General features: G+C 43.8%; 1 long non-coding RNA gene and 1 pseudogene across 1 annotated transcript; both read right to left on the bottom strand.

Moving 5' to 3' along the window:
• Nucleotides 1-3,515: 3,515 nt before the first annotated feature.
• On the bottom strand, nucleotides 3,516-5,483 carry LOC121649273. The gene is made up of 3 exons (XR_006012088.1): nucleotides 5,163-5,483; nucleotides 3,816-3,901; nucleotides 3,516-3,680 (listed from the first exon to the last, which is right to left on the bottom strand). It is a non-coding gene; the product is annotated as an uncharacterized LOC121649273 (long non-coding RNA).
• Nucleotides 5,484-14,605: 9,122 nt separating this feature from the next.
• LOC121648287 lies at nucleotides 14,606-20,963 on the bottom strand (annotated as a pseudogene).
• Between the last annotated feature and the right edge of the window lie 247 nt (nucleotides 20,964-21,210).

The following is a 21,210-nucleotide window of genomic DNA, read 5'->3' as shown; positions in this document are numbered from 1 at the left end:
TGATTCCTCAGAGTTGTTCACTTCATCAGTGCTGATCTTCACTGCATATCCAGCTTCTTCCAAATTGTTTGTTTCCTCATTGTACTTATGTAATTGCTCAGGTTTGTCAGACAGACGGCGCTTTGTAGCTCTGAGAAGTGACATCATAGCAGTAGGAGGTGCTTTTAGGCAAGGTGCATTACCTCTACGAAGGAGTGGTATGGCATACCGGGATGCCCCATCAACTGTAACTCGGACAGTATTTTGCTCCAGCTGCTCTATAGCTGCTTTGTCTTCTCTGGAGCGGACTGCTTCTTTGCTGGTTTGGAAGGGCAGTGTATCCAGCTGCCAAAGTCTTTGGACATGTTGCTGTAACTCCTCTGGGGAAGGAAGGCAGGATAAATGAAGACAGCTGCGCTGATCTGAAGATTGATGGAGGAAGGTGGTTGGTCCCTGTATGGTCCATCCAAGTGCCGTGCACACAGCTACAGGGCCACCAATGGGGCCTGTACGGATTGGGCATGTTGGTACTATGAGGTGTGGATGATCAGAACCAATGAGTATCATGCGATGAACCTTTTTAAAGGATTGCAGTGGGATGCCGCTCAGGTGTTTATATCTTTGTGCCAAGTATTCAGCTGCACATGACTGCTCTGCTAGTGTCAGTCTTGCTGCTGTGAAAGCATGATGTATGTCAAGTTTTTCTCCTTTCTTAGTCATGGCCGACACTTGGAATGATGCTGTAGCCCCATTCAGTTGTAGCATTTCCTGTCGAATTGTCCTCAGGGACAACACCTTAGCCTTTCCTGCAAGTCCAAGATGTTGAGCAGCATCAGGTAGTATAATTGTTCTTTTGGAGCCGTCATCCAGAACAGCATATGTGTCCAGTGTTTTCTTACCATTCTGAAGACGAACAGGAACCACTTTGAACATTACCTTTCCGGATTGGCTGGCTTGCCCTATGAGAACAACACTGGGGGAAGTGTTAGTAGTCGAAACTGTCTCTGTCATGGCCACATCATGCAGTATCGGCAGGTGTTGTTCTCCGCATGTATCACAAAGCTTCTTTAAGGTGCAGTTTTCAGGTGAATGTCCTCTCCCACACCTCCAGCATTTCTTCTTCTCCTTTATCCAGCAAGCTTTAGCACTATTAGTTAGCTCGGTAAATTTATAACAAGCATTGAGGTAGTGCTCCTGATTGTTGCAGTAGGGACAGTAAGGTTTAAAGCGATCACGTTTCTTAGACAGTGACACAGTGCTGGAACCAGGTGATGCATTACTGCTCTGTGTTACCTGCTGGTTACCAAGCAGAACAGAAGCAGTCTTGACTCTTTGTGGTCTAACTAATTTGTGTTCTTTATAATCATTGGGTTCTCATTGGCATGTTGCTGCTACTCAGCAAGATACCTGCAGGGTGTGGACCTTCTTCTCTAGCCATTCAGCTAAGTCTGGAAGAGTGTATGTACTGGTACTGCCACCCTGAAGTATACCCCTGTTAAATCAATGCTCAGCAAATGAATCTCTGTAGTTAGGAGGTAGTTTGGTAAGTTGTGTATCAACATGGGAAGAAAGTGTTTCTTTTGAAGAACTTTGATATTCCAATTTCAATTTTATTCAGAGGTCAAAAGGTCACTGGGGACAAATTTACTATCCTTACGGGTCATCGGAGTACAAAAAAGTCCCGTCTTAAAAAACTGCTATTAAAAGATTACAGAATAATATTTTTTTACCACTTTGTTTTGCTCAGATGTTTTAATCATCTTCAGACCTAATCAAAAATACCAAATATTAGTCATTCGAATTATTTTTAACCCTTTAAATGCCAATTTTCCAACACAAAGTCACTGTTTTTCATGAAACTAAAAGCAGAATAATTTTTTTTCCATATAATAGGTTTTTAGTGGTTGGGAACCTATTGTAAATGTGGTGAGAGACCTCAGGTGACAGCAATCAGGGTAGTTCCCGTTAATTGGGCCATGAGCTGCACCATATAAGGGCAGTGACGACACTGGGTGACAGAAGACTGAGCACATGCAGCTGGGTGTAGAGACGTTGCGTCTTTCCTTTCGTAAGATTGCTGCAGCAGGGATCATTGTCGGCCTGGTGCTGTTTGAGTGGATCAGTTTTGGTATGTGTTTAAACATTCCATGGTCATCTGTTGCATTTTGTGATGCTAAGTGGGCATTTCATATCAGGTGCACGCCGTTGAAGGAAAAGCGTCAAGCTCCCTTCGTGTAGGCGACCGATTGTCTGTCGATCGGTAAGTAGTTGTTGATTCTGCACGATGTTAATAGATAAATTACTGACATCGTGCTCCATGCATCACAGGGATTAACTGAAGGCTCATAGGAGCCCCAAACTTGATTGATCGTGTTGCAGTGGATTAAAGGTGGGCCACGGAGCGTCGCCGCCGCTGCTGCTTTGCCCGGAGAGGAAGTTCTTGGGTGTCCGCTGCTACGCTGTCAAGGGGGCGTGACTTCCCAACTGAGACGGACATACTGGTTGCAGGCGGACTTTTCCGCCATTACCCTGCATTCTTGTTTTGGAGGATTATTTGTTTTTCTATTTACAATTTAATTTCGTTTTAGCTTCTGTCTTGTTCCACTGGGGGAGGAGCTTAGCAACCATTGATCCCAGTGTGATTGTTTTATCCTTTTCTGTTTTATTTCTTTCTCTGTTTAATTTGTGTTTTTTTGCTTTGCAGGCCAGAGCTCACGGTGGAGGTGGTGTGGATTTGGTGGTGTCTCGTTGTGGTTTGCCGTGCTGTGTCTGGCACCATCGGGTTGAGGTAGCACGTGTGTATGGATGTGTCTGTGTGGAGGGTGACTTCGCATGTGAGTGGGGCGAATTTGACGCCCCATCTTACCTGCCGCTTCTCACTGTGAGTCTGGCTGCTGCATTGTTAATTAACTGGATTTTATTCTTTTCTTTTCTTTCATTTTAGTCATTTATTGATTTTATAATAAAAACATTTTGACAAACTTGGAACAAGCTCCCCTTTTTCTGGTCACGCACCTAGGTGCCTTGTTTGACTAAATTATTCTATTCCCGGGGTGAAATTCCCCGGGTGGCGTTGTCGAAACTTTAAACTTGTATACGTGTGCTGCCACATAAAGATCAGTCTTAGCTATACTAAAATGCAATAACAAAATCGATTTTGCTGCATTTTTAGTGTTTTTTCGACATAGTCGGATTTACTATCCTTTCGGGTCGTCAGAGGACAAAAAAGTCCCGTTTCAAAAACTGCTATTAACACACCTCCCAGAATCTAGAGGCAGTGAGCCTCATCTTCCTGACTTTATGTCACTACGCTGTCACTTTGGTCTCTTGTGGCCATCTCTATTTTCCTCGCCATTTCCAAGGTTACAGCAAGTGACATGAACTGGAGATGCTGCTGATGACTACACAAAAAATGACAAGTAGATGGCTCCAGCTTTTAGCCATCTATGGGCAGAGGTGGTGGAGAGGGGGCATCTGGGTGGCGAACCAGTACTCGGCTACTGGGCACAGGGTGCTGGTAAGAGATGGGGCTACCATACTGTACAGGGCCAAACACAGAATCCACCAACGGAACATCCTTGTTTATATCCATGGTGGTGATCAGTGGCACGATGTCTGCAGCAAAATCCTTGTATGCCTCAGCCACTTCTAAGACATCTGGGTCCAGCAGGTCCCCACGAACTGCTTTGTATCGCTTACTCCTATTAAGAAGTTATATTATTATCATTAGGAGTTGATGAGAATAAAGAGTAATGCACAACAATTACAGTGAGAAACAGGCGGAAAAAGAGAGAAAATAAAACAAAGAATCTGACAAATACATCAGGATACATTACCTCACACCATCAGCAACTGTGTACTGTCTGGTTTTTGGTTTGGTAGAAAGTACCGTCATCTCACCAACTCTGCCTGGTTTTACACCCTATTAAGCACAAAAAAATATTTAAACAATTAAAACGTAATAACTGGGATTTTTCCCTCACAGGGCTGTAGTAAATGCTGCAGTTAACATACTGGGTTAAACTGTGTGGAATTCATCAAGATTTAACATATGTATGCCCAATAATACTCTTATGAATAATTTTTATTACCATTGTGATTGTTATAAAAACATTGGACCATAACCTCCACCATCATCAAATATGTTTTGGATATTTTCATAGTTTACCCACCTCTCTTAATACAACCATAACTGAATAATAATTTCCAGTCCTTTGTTGTTCACTAATTACAAAGTAAAAAGTTACAAAGTTCACTTTGAATTATGTGTAATGATTAATAATTGTTACACTGATTTTAAGGTTACTAAACTGGAAATTTTTATATTTCAACAGAAACTTCCACCCATTGATGAGCTGCTGCTGTTCCTGATCCACCTCTCAGTGGGGTTACAACTCAAGGACCTTGCTGACAGGTTTAATATTCATCGCAGCACTGCCAGTCGAATTGTCCACTTGGACACAATTCCTGTACTGTCTGCTTGGAAGCAAGCGTCTGTGGCTCCCACCGGAAGTAGTGAAAGCTCATCTGCCACCTAAGTTTGCCGCTTTCTCCGACACACAGGTGGTACTTGATTGCACAGAGATCTTCTGCCAGACACCATCCTTTCTCCTTCTGCAGAGTGAAGCCTTCTCCACCTATAAGTCCCATTCCACATTCAAGGCGATGATTGGTATGGCCCCATGGTGCCATTACCTTTGTGTCTGGACTATATGCTGGATCCATGAGCGATCGTGAAATCTTCAAGCTTTCAGGGATCACAAAGCTGCTGCTGCCAGACATGAGGTGCCAATCATGGTGGACAAAGTTTTGTTGTTGACAACATTGCTCCCTGCAAAGTGTACCGGCCTGCCTTTCTCTTAAAGAAACAACAAATGAGTGGGGAAAATGTCAGGCAGACGCAGTCAATTGCACGTCTGAGAGTGCATGTGGAGAGGTGCATCAGGAGAGTGAAAGAAAACAAACTGTTTGACAAGGTGATACCACTGTCTGTGTGTGGCAACATTGAGGAGTTGTTCAGTGTCGCCTGCTTCCTGGTCAATTACCAGAATGGACCTCTAGTTAAGGCGTGGGCAGCTGGAGAGTGAATGTTGTTGTTGATGTGGAAGTAATGGTGTTATACTCTTCAAAACATTACAATTTAGAAAATCTGTAACATTTTATGCATGTTATTAAGTTCTTACCTTAGTTCTTGGTTTGTGCCAGCACTGTGCAGTTTCTGTGCAGCTCAGCACAGGCGGCACTGCCTTCAGATTTAGTGTGGAGTAATGTGCCGTTTGGAAAAGAAGAGCAACGTTGTGATTGCAGAGTGCTTTCCCAGCAACACAACTGCACTCGGCCACAGCTATGGTAACAGGTGTGCTGTTTTCAAATGTAATCTATGAATTAAAACAAAAATGACTTTAACATGACATTGTCAATGTCATTATATCACAGATATAAAAGAACACCAAAAGAGAGAAAGATGAGAGCAGGCTTTGCGTCCAAGCAAATAGTAGTGTGGACAGTACAGACATTTTATATCTATATCTATATATATAGATAAAGATATACACATACATACATACATACATATATATATATATATATATATATATATATATATATATATATATATATATATATATATATATATGTATATATATATATATATATATATATATATATATATATATATGTATATGTATATATATATATATATATATATATATATATATATATATATGTGCATATATACTGTAAATATGCCACTCTCAGTGATCCCTTCAATGGTTTTCTCATTTTACAATAGTTTCTACAACAATACTGAACATTAAACAGATTCCTGTAGCCTAGAACCAGGGTACAAAATCAGCTCTTACCTCTCACTGACCGATGTACCCCAACACGGCCACTTAAACCTGTGGTCCAAAGAACAGAAGCAAAAAAAAGAACAAACAAACAAAAAAAAAAACACTTTCTGGGGTGCTTATGAAAGCTACGTTTGGTGGTATATAACGTTTTTTAGTGCATACCACTAGCTCTAGCTACATAAACACCACAGATCCTGGCTTGAACCGATGGATTGAACATGTTTTAATCCTCCCTACTCTGAGGTCGTGAGGCTTTTCATGCTTCCTCACAGACCTGTGGCAGATAGCCCTGATGCTCACTCTCCCTGCTGGATCTTTGTTTGAAACTGTGTAGAAGAAATTACAATCATTAACATTATAATAAAAATAAAAAACTGTAATCGTAAATATTTCTAACACTGTATGGTGTCTAGATAATCCAGCTTAAACACATGTTGCAGACCTGGCTGTTCCGCGAAGAGACTGTAGGTGGAGCCAGCGCACCGTGGATGTAAACACATCGGCCAGGGGGGGACAAGTAGAAGAAGAAGCACAGAAGTGAAGAAGAAACCGTCATTCTTGAGCAAAATGAAAGAGAGGGGACAAGAAGCTACCTTGAACCAGAGCTATAAGACGGCTAAGTTGGAAATAAGAGACTCTGTTTTCAGACCACACCCAGGTTGTACCTTTACTGTGTTCGGGACTGTTGAAACAATAAACCTGTTGAGACGGAAGAACGCCTACATCTTTGGACTCGAGGTACTAGCACACGAGCCTAACTGCATTAAAGCCGGCGTTCCGTACCACGGTTAGGAGCGGTGAGTCGGAAGTTAACACTGGGGGCTCGTTCGACTTTTGGAGGCTTTCCCCGCAGAGAAACGGACAATAATAAACCCTGCCGGCCCCGAACGCGAGGAAATGGCGGAGGGTATAAATGACAGTGCAAACGAGGTGCAAAACAGCCGGCCGGCGGCAACACACCAGAGAGCGCCGCTTGGAGAAAAAGGAGAGATGGGGGGCAGTGTATGAGTCTCAGTGGAAACCCATTCGTGACCAGCATGGAGTTAACGCTGGCCACCGACTGCCGTGGAGAAGGAGAGGCTGCTTTGCCCCAGCTAGAGGAACAGAAATGGTTGTTAACTCCCCCACCATCGTCTAGTAGGGACCTCCATGCCAAATTAACAAAATGGCCCAGCAGGGTTTCAAACAAGCCAATAAACCTCCACAAACCGTGCTGTGGTGGGGGTGGAGCTGTCCCGTCCCACGTCGCCTCTCCAACCTACTACCAGAGTCTGGATTGTACAAGAGGGGGGGCCGCGATGGACACGCCGGGGCATTCCCCCTCAGCGCGGTGAAATCCCACCGTTGCACTCCACGAGTCTTCCCCGTGATTGGCCGACAGAACATAACCTGCTGATGTTTAACCATCTAACGACCTCACCCACGGCTGCCGCTCCACAACACCAAAGCCCCAAATACAAGCCTAGTGGAGGCTGGCAGCCTGGGCCGCACGGAACCCCGAAACCCCACTGTCACTGCAGCAAAGAATGCTATGAGAGAAATGCTTACGAGCATCAACCTAAAGAGGAGAGGATCCCCATCCTTCAACCTGGACTTTTTAATGGCGCTGGCTCCTGGAAAGATTTCCTCTACCAGTTTGAGAGCTGCGCCGCAGCAAACCATTGGACTGAGCATACGATGGCTACCCAGCTCCGGTTTAGTCTGACCGGAGCGGCGGGTGCCATCGTGCACAAGAACCCGAGATTAGCTTGCTGGGACTACCGGTGTATTGTGGAGGAGGTGGAGGCGGCATACGGATTGGGTTCTGAGCATGCTGCTACTGTCGGCATTGAATTACGGCAGCGTGTTCGGAGACCGGGGGAGGCGCTACATTCCCTTCGGGACGATATATATGAGAAAGCCTCCATTGTTTATGCAGACTGTACAGAAGAAGAGCAGGACCGCATCAGTGTGGAGGTGTTCACTAATGCTCTGGTGGATGCAGAGACCATCAAAAAACTTTTGGAAGAGCGCCCCAGCACTCTAATCAGAGCCTACGACATCGCACGTTGTCACGAGACCACTCGATGCACCGCCTGGGCCGTGACCCCGCTGATGCGGTCAGGGGCGCGGGGAGCGGCCATACAGAATCCCAGGATGGCCACCGTGAGGGACGGAGATGAATCGCCCCCATGCCAACCATGGACAGAGACGCCGAGAACCAGCCAGCAGAGAAGGGAACGGTGTAATAGAGGTGGCAAAGGACCTTCCCCTACTGTTATCTGCCATAATTGCCAGGGGAGAGGACACTTACAGAGAGAGTGCCCCTCCCCCCGTCACCCGAAGCCAGGGTGGGCGGGGGAGGCACATCACCAGCCCTGGATCCAAACACCGTGATCATCTGTCCGGGGGCTCCAGAGGAGGAAATGTGCATCCAAATAGGGGTGCATGGACTAAGCATGCGCGCACTGTTGGATTCGGGGGCACGGAGAAATGTGTTACCACTACAACAGTTCAACTCGATCGCCCCCGACGTCCGACCAGCAGTGCAGGCGTCACAAGCGGGGGTTCTTCAGGGTATAGCCCCAGAAGGTCTCGCAGTTCTTGGGGAAGTTGTGCTGCTGGTGGTGATATGGGACCGAGTGACGCATGTTAACTTCATAATGGCAGACACCCTTGGGGGTACGGCGGTTATACTGGGGCACCCCTTTCTGCAGCAGTCGGGCGCCCGTCTGGACTACGGTCGAAGGGAGATCATTTTATTCGGAGCAAACCCCCCAGTGAGGACACAGGTTGTCAGAGTGGCGCGTACTGTGGTGCTGGAACCAGGACGTGAGTATGTCGTGCCCGGCCTCACCCGCTCCTGCCGGACATTTAAGGGGGACGTAATGCTGAGCCCAGCTGCAGCTTTCGTTAGAAGACACCACCTCTTAGTTGCCCATGTGGTGGTCCGGCCTCAGCAGGCAACCCACACCCCCATCCACGTGTTCAACCCTGGCACTGCACCCGTCAAGTTAAAAAGGGGTGTGGTGGCTGGGGTTCTCCAGCAGGCACAGGTGGTTGAGCCGACTGAGACGCCCCCAACGTCCGCCCGAGACTTAACCCACCCCGATGGTCTAACCCCAGCCTCTGTCCCCCCCCACTTAAAAGGTCTGTACGTGGAAACCTGCCAGAATCTACCCGAGGAGGATCACCAGAGACTTGCACAGCTCCTGAGCTCCTACAGCGATGTCTTCTCGACCGGGCCCACTGACCTAGGCCGCACTAGCGTGGTACAGCATGACATCATGACCACGCCCGGGCCACCTGTAAAACAGCCAGCTCGGGATAAGCAAGAGGCGGCGGATCAGCAGGTGCAGCAGAGTCTGGAAGCGGGTCTGGCTCGACCCAGCAACAGCAGCTGGGCCGAGCCGATCGTAATGGTGAAAAAGAAAGACCAAAGCTCCCGTCTGTGTGTGGACTACAGGCCCCTAAATGAAAGGACTATTAAGGATGCTTATCCCCTGCCACGCACACAGGACACCCTGGACACTTTGTCCACAACCCAATACTTCAGTACGCTGGATCTGACCTCCGGGTACTGGCAGGTGGAGATGTCCTCTAGGGCCCGAAAAGCAGCTGCATTTTGCACACGGCAGGGACTATTCGAGTGGAATGTATGCCCTTTGGGCTCTGTAATGCCCCAGCCACCTTCCAGCGGCTGATGGACCGTGTGCTAGCCGAGCTTCAATGGGAAACTTGTCTTGTGTACCTCGATGACATCATCGTCATAGGCCGGGATGGTTCTCAGATGTTGGAACGGCTGGGGCAGGTATTCAGCCGTTTGCGGGCGGCTAACTTAAAGCTCAAACCGACTAAATGCTGCCTGTTCCGGGAGAAGGTTGTTTACTTGGGGCACCTGGTCTCAGCTGGAGGCATTGCTACAGACCCACGGTAAGTACAACAGGTGGAGGAGTGGCCTACCCCCCGAGATGTCAAGGAGGTGCGGCAGTTCATTGGACTGGCTTCTTACTACCGCCGCTTCGTCCGGGATTTTGCCACCCTGGCCCGGCCCCTCCATGACCTGACAAAAAAATATGCACGCTTTGTATGGACTGACGAGTGTCAACAGGCATTTGAACAGCTAAAAGGACACCTGGTTTCGGCACCAGTCCTGGGCTATCCCCTGGACACGGGGAACTGCTGTTGGACACAGATGCCAGTGACTCTGGGATTGGGGTGGTCCTGTCCCAGGTCCAGAGGGGTCAAGAAAGTGTCTTGGCATATGGTAGCTGGAGATTGTCGGCCACGGAACAAAACTATTGCACCACCCGGCGAGAGCTACTGGCGGTGGTGGAGTTCACGTTGCACTTCCGACAATACTTGCTGGGATGCCCGTTCACTGTACGGACTGACCATAGCAGCCTGCGCTGGCTAACGAGGTTAAGAGAACCTGAGGGCCAGCTGGCCTGTTGGTTGGAAAAACTGGCTGAGTACGATTTTCAGGTGCTGCACCGGCCTGGTAAAGACCATCAGAACGCGGATGCCCTCTCCCGGAGACCCTGCCGGATCGCCTGCCCCTGTAAGACCCCAGATCCAGAATCGGTCAGTGGCCGATACCAACATCAGGGGGTGCAATGCAACCTGGAAAACGACCCCTCAGACTTAGACGCTGATCTGGACCCCTCCGGGCCAACTCTAGTGGGGGTAATGGACACCCCAACGGTGCTGGGTGGTGTTGCCCCCCCGGCATCCACCGGGTAAGAGAACCTTTACCGGGCCTGTTCTGTGGGTGGAGCTGGGAGCAGCTGGTTGCAAAACAGGAAGCGGGCCCGTACTGAAATGGATGAAAAAGGGGGATGACCGGCCGCCATGGACTGACATAGCAGCAGAGAGCCCTGCTGTCAAGGCCCTGTGGTCCCAATGGGGAAGGCTATATCAGAAAGACGGAGCACTTATGAGGAAGTTCTATTGCACTGAAGGAAAGACCTTTAACCCCCAGATTGTATTGCCGCGGAAATATCGCTCGTTGGTGATGAAACAGTTTCATGATGGGCCGGTAGGGGGCCATTTCGGAGGGGAAAAGACCGTGGCGCGCCTGCGGAGCCGGTACTTTTGGTACAGCATGAAAGGGGATATCCTGCTGTGGTGCCGCACGTGTACCAGCTGTGCCGCGAAATCCTGCCCCCAAAAGAGCCCCCTGGCGGCCATTGGGACTGTGCGCGTTGGGGCCCCCATGGAGAGAGTGGCTGTTGATCTGATGGGGCCGCTGAATGAGACTGACAGGCACAACCGGTATATTCTGGTTGTGCAGGATTACTTCAGTAAGTGGGTGGAAGCTTATCCCCTACCAGATGAGCAAGCTAAAACCGTGGCTGATAAGCTGGTTTCGGAGTGGGTGTGCCGATACGGGGCCCCACACTCCCTACACAGTGACCAGGGAACCAATTTCGAGACCACTGTCTTTCAGAAGATGTGCGAGCTGTTGGGGGTGGAAAAAACACGCACCACCCCTTTCCGGCCACAGTCGGATGGGCAGGTGGAACGTTTCAATGCTACCCTGCAGAAGATCCTGGCTACCACAGCGGAGCGCTGCCATTGGGACTGGGATGTTATGATCCCGTATGCGGTGATGGCATACCGGGCAACGAGGCACAGCTCCACAGGAATTACGCCCAACATGATGCTTTTAGGACGAGAGATCACCAAGCCAGCGGATTTGGTCACCTGACCCCCACCGGAGGGGGATGAAACAAGCAGCCTACCACAATATGTCTTGGAGTTACGCCAGAGGCTGGAGCTCTGTCATCGGTGGGCTCGGGAAATGCTGGGCAAGTCCACCAGGAGGGCGAAGAAGCAGTACGACAAGAACTCACATCAGGTGCAGTACCGGGTCGGAGCAGCGGTGTGGCATCTGATCAAGGGCACCAAGAGGGTGAAGAATCGGGTACGGAAATTCCTGAAAAACAGTTTGACTGAACTTCAAACGAGGCTGTTATTAATCTTGATTAATCGTATAACAATATTTGTGTGAGAAGACCGAGCTTCTTGTCATTTCGTTAGGACGGGAAGGGGCTTACGCATCAGCTGCTGCTGTTCACGGAGAAGAATAAACTATAGCAGGGCTACTCAGTTCGGTCCTACACAATGACTCATTAATTTGACTCAGGTGTGTTGGTACAGGGATACATGGAAAACCTGCTGGATTGCGGCCCTCGTAGGACCGAATTGAGTAGCCCTGAACTATAGCCTATTTGCTTTCACGTTAGTCACCAAAAGTCTCCAGTATCATCAGCAAAAGATGTTAAGTTTTTCAACAGTCCTTTTCTATTTAAATAGAGTCGGTAATTGGTCTGAAAATGACTAAATCTAGCACCAAATTTTCTAAGTTATTAGCGGAAGTCTACCGTGTGCATCAGTACAATCGATGTACCAGGAAATTATGCATTGACAAACGTTCCGCGATTGGTCGGAGTTGTTTATTCCGCTTACAGTATACCATCGTCCCACACAGTAAGCATTTTATAACAAATTTATTTATGTTTACAAAAAATGCTAAATATTCTTAACTAAAGTAACTTTTTTATGTTTGCCTCGAAGTACTTTTCATGCTAAACAACCATTGTAAAGAGAAATGTAATGCATGATTATTTTGTCAAAAACCAACTGATCTAAACCAGTTGATGAACGCGTCGCCCAATACACATGAATGGAAAAAGTGACGTCATTTGGCCTAGTAAAAATTTAACTTGATATCTGATATTACATGACATTGTGAATGTCTGAAATGTTATTTTTGAATAGGAGGATTTGAATTGCAGATATCTGCAATACATACTTAGCCTAGCTATTAAATGTTAAAAAGGCTTGCCACAACTGTTAGGAAGAACGGCAGTTATGGATATCCACAACTTAAGTGTTCCTAGTAGAAATCCCATGGTGGAAATCTATAATGACATTTTTACTAGTCAAATATATTTTTTATATTAGCAGTTATTATGTAGCTCTCTGGAATGTTTTTTTTTTTTTCAATTTTACTATCTGAATATCTGATATCAAAAACTCAGGTTTTCCTAGTAAGAATTTTATTTCAGATATCCAAAATGTTTATTTTAGATAGGAGGAATGCCATTTAGGATATCTGGAAGTAAGAATGCAATACACATGAATGGGGAATGTGACATCATTAGTTCAAGAAAGAATGTCATTTTAGATATCTGAAGTGTTATTTGGAAGAATTGAATGAAGATATCAGAAATACTTATCCAGTATATGTTAACAATGGCCAACTAAAATTTGTAAAGATTTGTGGATTCCAGAAATTTGATTCTTACTAGTACGTTTGTAATTCTGGATATCTTGAAATTCAGTTTCTTGAAGCAAAAATGTGATTGAGGATATTTTTAATTAGAATTCTGACTAGTAAGAATGTAATTTTGACTAGGAAGAATTTTATGTGTAAATCGCGCTTTGAATAAATGTAAAAGGGGCTTGCCATAGCATCACTGGCGTTTAGAAGTGTGCACAGCCTTCGATATTACTCAGGCTCTGAAAGTGGGTGTACGCAAGGCTGACTGAAAAAAAAAAAAAGTGGGTAGGCCGATACGCCGTATACCCACGAATACCCTGGACTGCACCACTGTGTGGGGGCATTTTGCATGATGGGTAGAGATTTGCACACACATACTTTCAAATCTGTGTTACAGATTGTTTTCTTATTGTGTTGGTATGTATTATGTTTGTTACAATGATGTTAACATGTCTGGAATAAACAAATAAAATTAATTTAAATAAAAAAATTTATTTGGCATAACAGTTACTACAGAAAATCAACAAGTAAACAAAATATATCTGATAATCCTTAGTGGCAATTACATTTAATATACAGAGAGAAACATGAAGGAATTACCATTACATGATGTCATAAACTGATAATATACCAGAGTTCCATGAACTTTTGACATTTTTCATAAATTTGAATAACCCTAACTTTTTGTGAGTAGTGAATATATAAAACAAAACCTCAGCAGCCTTAAATCTGCCACACATTTAAGGTGAGGTTATAAAATTTAAAGCTCAAGGTAAGAAAAATAAAAAACAAAAAAGCTGTAAAAGTGTGAATTTAATTTTTTGTAGTAAAAAGGCCATATTTAAGTAAACTGATCAACTTTCAGATTTCCTGCACCAACTATTATCTTTCTGATGATTCTCAAACTGTGACGACAGGAGTTCATCTCTGAATGAAAGAAGACAGAAGGAAGAGAAAGTCCAGCTGCGTCCTCCTTGCCTCTGAAGTTACATGATTTTTACCAGCAGTGTTGTGAAATCACCTTGTAGGATTATAAAAACTGGTCATGTGTTCATTTCAGATGATAAAAATATATAAAAACAACCTGCACCAAATACGTTTAGTGTCAGTGTGGTAAAATATTACCAGTTCACTTCCCATCAACAAAATTCACAAATAATTCATCTATGATTTATCCTCTCGCATGACGGCGGAAGAAAAGTCTCCATCATGAGGAACCAGCTGATGTGTGCGGATGATGATAACATGAGGAAGACGACAAGCGGCAGAGATGCACGATGAAGATTAACGGAAGCTTCAGATTTTTAAGTTACCTGCACTTTCTCACAGGCATTTTCTGGAGCTGGTCGGTATTTTTCCTTTCAGATTCTGTCCATGTTTGAAGGGAATTGCATCCAGCTGGTGTTGAAGACATTTATCTACCTGTGTGTAAATCTCTCAGAATGACATAATATGATAAAAACAAGATCACCAACACCAACGGAATCAGGGAATATTTCCACATCCTTCTCTTCCGTTGATGCTCTTCCTGGAGCTTTCTGTGGCTTGACTTCTCCTCCTCCAGGCTCTGTTTTACCTCCTGATACACTCTTTCCCACATGTTGTTCCTTTCTTTGTCCAAAGCCTCTCGATCTCTCTTCATCTCCCGTCTACACTGCTCCAACTTCTTCTCTGCGTTTTCCCGCTGTCGTCTTTCTGACTGAAGCTCTTTGTCAAATGTTTCCTGTCTTCTTTTCCACTCTTGTCGTTGAGTTTCTTCTTGTTTTTTACGTTTTCGTTCTTCCTCCTCATGTTCTTTCCTTCTCTTCTCACGCTCCATGTTAATGGATTTTTCTTTTTCCTTTAGCTGCTGAACTCTCAGATTTCTCTCCTCTTCGGTTTTTCTTCTCTCTTCTTTGATTTTCATTTCCAAGGCTTTCAAATCTTCTTTGTGTTGTCTCTTGAGGTTCTCCTCCTTTTTCTTCATGTCTTCCTCTTTTTCCTTTAAAAGTGTCTCCATCTGTATTTGTGTTTCTTCCATCGCGTCGTCCATCATCTCAGTGGTGTAGCAGCCGCCATCATTTTCTTTCACCACCCTCTCGATCTTTGTCAGCAGCTCGCTGACTTGCGTACGGTTCTCCGGCTCCTTATTATTAAACACCTGGTATCTCCCTCCGCAGTCTTGTATGAGCCTTTTCACGAAGTCCGGGCAGTCATTGAGATAAGTCTCAAATGTCACACCCTCCAGCACATCTCCTCTGGTGAATATAATCAAGGTGAAATCTTTTGACTTCTTCCCAAAGTAATTCTTCATCAGCTCCACAGAGTCTTTTTCTTCAAGTTTGAAGCTCTCGATCGGAAGCACCAGAAGGAACACATGAGGTCCTGGAGCCAACAGGCTGATGCATTTTTTCATTTCTTTCTGAAACGCCTTATCAGACATAGCTGAGCCAAACAGCGATGGGGTGTTGACCACAGCAACTGGTCGTCCATCCGCCTCTCCAGTAGCTTTCTCACAAATGACGTTTGGTTTCTTTGGGGTGATGCTGGTTTTAAAATATGTTTTACCCAAAATGGTGTTAGCTGTTGCAGACCTCCCAGAGCCGACCTTCCCAATCAGCACAATCCTGAGAGGCTCTCTAGGTTGATTTTTATGAACACCTCCCATCTCACTGCTGTGTTTCTCATCCTGCGTTCCAGCTGGGAATCTTGTAAGCTTCTCCATCTGAGCCCTAGTGAACATGTCCTTTGTGAAACATCTGGATCCCTCAAATCTCATTCTCTCCACGGCCTCCAGTAGCTCTGGGATCTGCTGCTTGTCATTGATGTTGAGAACAACAGATCTTCCTCCACAGCTCTGATGGAGCTCCTGGATGTCTCTGTTGTCTCTGATGAAGTTAAAAGCTGGAGCTGCAGGATCTGACTCCACAGTGAACAGAATCATGGTGAAGTCATTGACTCGAGAGCTGAATGTATTCTGGATTATTTCCAACTCTCCCTTCTCTTCATCAGTGAGGGGACCCACAGGTAGGACCAGGATGAAGGCGTGGACCCCCTCAGGTTCACAGAGGGAGACACAGCTGAATGATTCCTCCATCACTTCCTCCTGAGGCTTTCCATACAAGGCAGGCAGCTCCACCAGGGAAAGCCAACGTCCACACACCTCTCCCTGATGTTTAACACACACTGGTGAGTTGGAGATGGAATTAATGTCTTTTTGGCCCAAGATGGCCTTGGCTGCGGAAGTCTTCCCTGCTCCTCTCCTCCCAATCAAAACCAGGTTTAAAGAGGGTTTCACGTGTGCAGACTTCATAGTTAAACCTGCATCCTCATCTTCAAAGACATCACATTGCAGATGTTCTCCTCTAACTTCCTTCGCAGTCTGATCTAACTGTTTTAACAACTCGGAGTGTTTGAGGTTCTTCTGCCAGACATATCTGTACTTGCACATTCTGATCATGTTTTTCACACATGGCTCCTCCCTGTACTTTTCCATGAACCCTGATTTCTCATCTCTGGGTGTTGCTATCAGAAGCAGAGAACGATGAAATGACTGGTCACTGAAAAGTTTAAGCACTTTGCAAAGACTCTTTTTATGTTCCTCACTGAAATCTTCAGGCTGCAGAACCAGCAGGAACACATGAGGTCCAGGAGCAGAAAGTCTCACACAACTGTCTATAAACTCTGACTGCTTGTGTTGGGAAATATGGAAACACAACATATCTGGGGTGTTTATGAGAACTATTTCTTTGTCATTCCATCGTCCACTGATTCTCACACAGTTGTCTGGTTCTTCCACAGTGTTGAATTTGGTTTCTCCCAGTATGAAGTTCCCCACTGAGCTCCTTGTAGTCCAGCTACTGCCCAGCAGAACGACCCTCAGCTCAGACACTGCAGTGTAATAAATAAAAACAAAACAAAACATGACTTTAGTTCAAAACTGACACAATTAAAATGAATAATAATTTAACCTCAATGAAAACACTTTTAAAGATGGACTTTTCTGAGAGTAGTGTTTAATCTCAGTAAATCTGGTGATTAAAAACCAGGAATGATTCAGACTCAGTTCAGTCTTACTTACGGTCAGATGGCAGGCCATGGCTGCTGCTGCGACGTGGTGATTCCACTTCATCTTTCACTATTCATGACACAAAACATTATTTTCTTCCTATTGTATTAAAGTTCCAGCATGTAAACAGAAATTCAGTCATTTTCATTTTTTTAAATTCCTGCAGAATCTTTTGAAAAGATCAGAATTTTTCTACTTTCCTTACTTTAAAACAAGCTCTTTATTTCTAAAAACTACAGCAGCCCAGAAGGGAAAAATCAGTCTATCACTACAGGGCTGTATATTTTGGAAAGATTTCTTATTTTAATTTTTTTATGCTGATTTAAAAGGCTATGCTACTTGAGTGATTTCTCCTGGTACTTTGGTCACTTTTTACCGTCTGTTGTACAAGAAATAAAATAGTTTTTATGCACATGGGACCAACTGAATGAGTTCTCCCAAACCCAGGTACTGCATCGAATAAAACTCACATAACCAAGAGGATGAAGTTTATATTATGCACAGAGTTCACTCAGATCAGAGCTACCCAGTTCAGTCCTATGAGGGCCGCAGTCCTGCACGTTTTCAAAGTTTCCCTGCTCCAACACAGCAATGACAATGTCTGCACCATTTATGCTTATTTCCATGTCAACTAGATACTGTTTTAGTTTAAAATCATTTCTATAAAAAATGCAGTAAAAGTTATTTAGCTGATTTTCCATGTTTAGTTCATCTACAGCCATGGGATGCTAAGACATGCTGATCATAATTTAAATCTTTTCTCTCTTCTCTACAACATCCCGCTTTGAACAGACACTTTTCCTGCTTAAGAAGTTGCTTTAACTCAGAAGTCACCATCATTATCACATAATAAGAGCATTAGTTGTGTTTTAGAAGGTGGAACTAGATGGTAAATACTTCTTCTATTACTCATTGGAGCAGGTGTTACACAGTATCCAGGATAAAGGAGAAATCACTCAAACACACAGTCTCACCTTTCACTATTTTAACAGAAACAAACATTTAAATCTTAACAAGACAAAGATAATTACAGTATAATTAGATTAATGTCTTAATGTTGCTGGATCTTAAAAAAGAAATGTATCCTGAAGGCCTGTTTAACATTAGTTTTAGTATCCGTCCTTCGGTAACCTAACGACAGGAGGCTTTTATCTCTCTTGATTACTATAGAAGTCCAGCTAGTGGTGGACGTGCTGCATTGACAGCGGCTCCAGAGGAACGTGAAATTTGACTAAAAAACCAGACAATACTGTCAAAAGTGAGAGACATTTAACTCACTGTCGGGCCGCAAAAATGGATAGCTCCCGCTGCATCTCCGAAATTTCTTTCTGACTCCTTCTGTTAAAAAAGTTAGAAAGAGAACAAGTTTCAAACTTTATTTCAAATTATTCTACACTGTTGAGTCAAATATTAATTCTACAGCTTTAAAAAGACTTGAAGGAGTGCAAACTACTGTGTTTACACCAGAAACAGCATGACGTGATTTTTAAGTTCAGGTACGTTTGTTGTCAGACCTGAGAAAGTATCCCTGAAGTTCAGCAGGGATGTTAATCACTGTATTTTCTCAAATGTGGCTCAGAGAAAACTGATGATCCTCTTTTAGAAAATAACGAATCAAAAGCAGCTTATCGCCTGCATATTATCACTTTTTATAGAGATGTCAGCTGGATGATGCTTGAATAAAACCTCTGTGTTTTCCACAGAGACGATAAATTATTGAACTGATTGAACTGAAAACACAACAGAAAACATCAACTTTGAACCGACAGGTATCTTTATTTTTGAAATGTGCCTTTAGCTTCCTCACCAGCTGTTGCTGCAGCCATGATGTTGTTTTCCTTAAACCCCCCACCGGAGGCCTTCATGCGTGAGGCCGCGTCCAGTGATGACCTCAGTCCTGTTGCAGAAACCAGATTACAGGATTTGTAATGTAAAAACAGATTTTCTCTGTTAATCTCAGGTGTATGAATGTGAGCTGCTTTCATCTTCAGCACATGAATATTAATTAAATATTAAGTGAGTTAGCAGATCTGAAAAAGAAAACAAATATTTTCAGTGTCAGTTTTTGTTGATTTAATGGTAGCAATCGATTTAGATTTAGTTTGTTTACTGCTGCTTCCCCGTCATGGTTTACACCGTGTTCAGGCCTATTATCAACCCGTCCCGGTGACCACGTGTAACTGGATGTCATGTTACTGCGCTAAACTAAACACGTGCATTATTTCTCACAGTGGATTCAGGACCAGGGCTTCCTCTAGGGTGAGATTCACCACAGAAGAACTGCCTTTGGTGAAAATGCTCTTTCTGTGGAAGGTGGTAAATTCTGAAACACTCTCACTAAGAGAAAAATACAACTCAGGCGCTGGCTAAAAACAAACCTGTGATCACTTTTAGCATATTTTAAAATCTTCATGTCATATTTTATGTGTTATTTTTTTTTTAGTGTACCAACATTTTAGTTTTATTATATTGTGTAATCTTTCTTCACCTGCTGAGGGACTACGGATGTAAATGAGCTTTTTAGCTACAATCTGCCGCCATGTTTAATCTTTTTTATAGATGTTCATTAATGTGCACTGTCCCTATCAAATAAACTAATAAAATAAAACATAAAATTACATTTCCGTCTGTAAAAAGCTAATGAATTGTTGTAGCCCTCTGCTAGAAGGAGGGTGTGTGCTCCTATCATCATCATCCTCATCATCTTTGAAGATATTTTCTTTAAACTCTCTTTTAGGACTTTAGGACAGATTTGTTCAGACATAAAATAAGATGACTTCATTCCCAACACGCAGCACTGAAACTTAACTACATATATATATTTTTTAATATAACGAGTAATTCTTCTTGTGATATTTGATGCCACAGGGACTTCTTCTGGGACTTATGGATCATTTCTCTTAAAAAATAAAATGAATACAGATAAATAAATAAAATAAACCCAATCGATCAGACCCAGAATTTATCCTTTCTTTTATTCTATTCTATTCTACAGTCATTTAGCAGACGCTTTTATCCAAGCGACCTATATTTGAGAGTAAGAACAACACAAGCAAGAATTCAAACAAGATGGGACATGTTTGAGTTTTTGAGTTGAGTTGGGTCCAAAGTTTTACCAGAGTTGTCCTGGTAGCAGGTGATGTCTTTTTATTATTATTATTATTTGTCTTTCCCAGATTTATACTGACTGAGAGACATTGTAAAACATATGTTGAAAGAACTGTCACCAGCAGCATCAATGCAGGAGAAGCAGCTGGAGAGGCCTCCGGCTTGTTTGTTATTTCCCGTAAAGTTAAACAAGTCGTTTAGCGGTTAAATCGTTCATGTTTAGGTTAAATTAGATTTCCGGTGAACCACTCCGGGTATTAACTATTATCTTTATAAACTGGTGTAATTTTTTAAGAAAATAATACCATCATTTTTACTTGTTAACTATTTCCTGCGTGTTTCTTAAACTCCACATATGAAAAATGGTATCAGCATTCGTTATTTTAATTAAGTGGCACTGGATTGGTTTAGTCTTTTATCGGATTTTGCTATTATTAAATGGACATTTAAAATAATTATTATAATAATAATAATAGTAATGGAGATTAAAAAAATGTGACTACAGAAACGGCCTACATGAACAAATAATGAAAGAATATGTTTCAAACTTCCTATTTTAAGTTCTTTTTACATAAACCCTATCCACAGACTGAGTTCGTTTGTCATATTTGTGATAGTTTATTAGATTAACTCACCAGCTCGTTTTTTAAGGCTCCTTCGTTTCCGTGTTGAAGAAAACGAAAGCTTCCTAACGCCAACGTCTGAAGACAAAAAAGTGGGTGTTTCTAAAGGAAACTCCTACAATCCCAAATGAGAAATTGGTGCTTTTTTGACAGTCGCCACTAGATGGCGCTGCGGTACTGCAGTACCATCTTGGACTAAAGGGACCTAACGACACAGCACAGGACCTACAGACGGACAACATGAACGAAAAAGAAAAGTTGAATAACAAATCAGTGTTCAGCAAACCAAAAGACAAAAACACAAACACGTGCTCTTATTTTATTTAACGGCAG

The sequence above is a fragment of the Melanotaenia boesemani genome, chromosome 11 (genome assembly GCF_017639745.1).
Source record: "Melanotaenia boesemani isolate fMelBoe1 chromosome 11, fMelBoe1.pri, whole genome shotgun sequence".
In the NCBI taxonomy this organism is placed as follows: domain Eukaryota; kingdom Metazoa; phylum Chordata; class Actinopteri; order Atheriniformes; family Melanotaeniidae; genus Melanotaenia; species Melanotaenia boesemani.
This window is presented reverse-complemented; position numbering and strand designations above follow the sequence as displayed.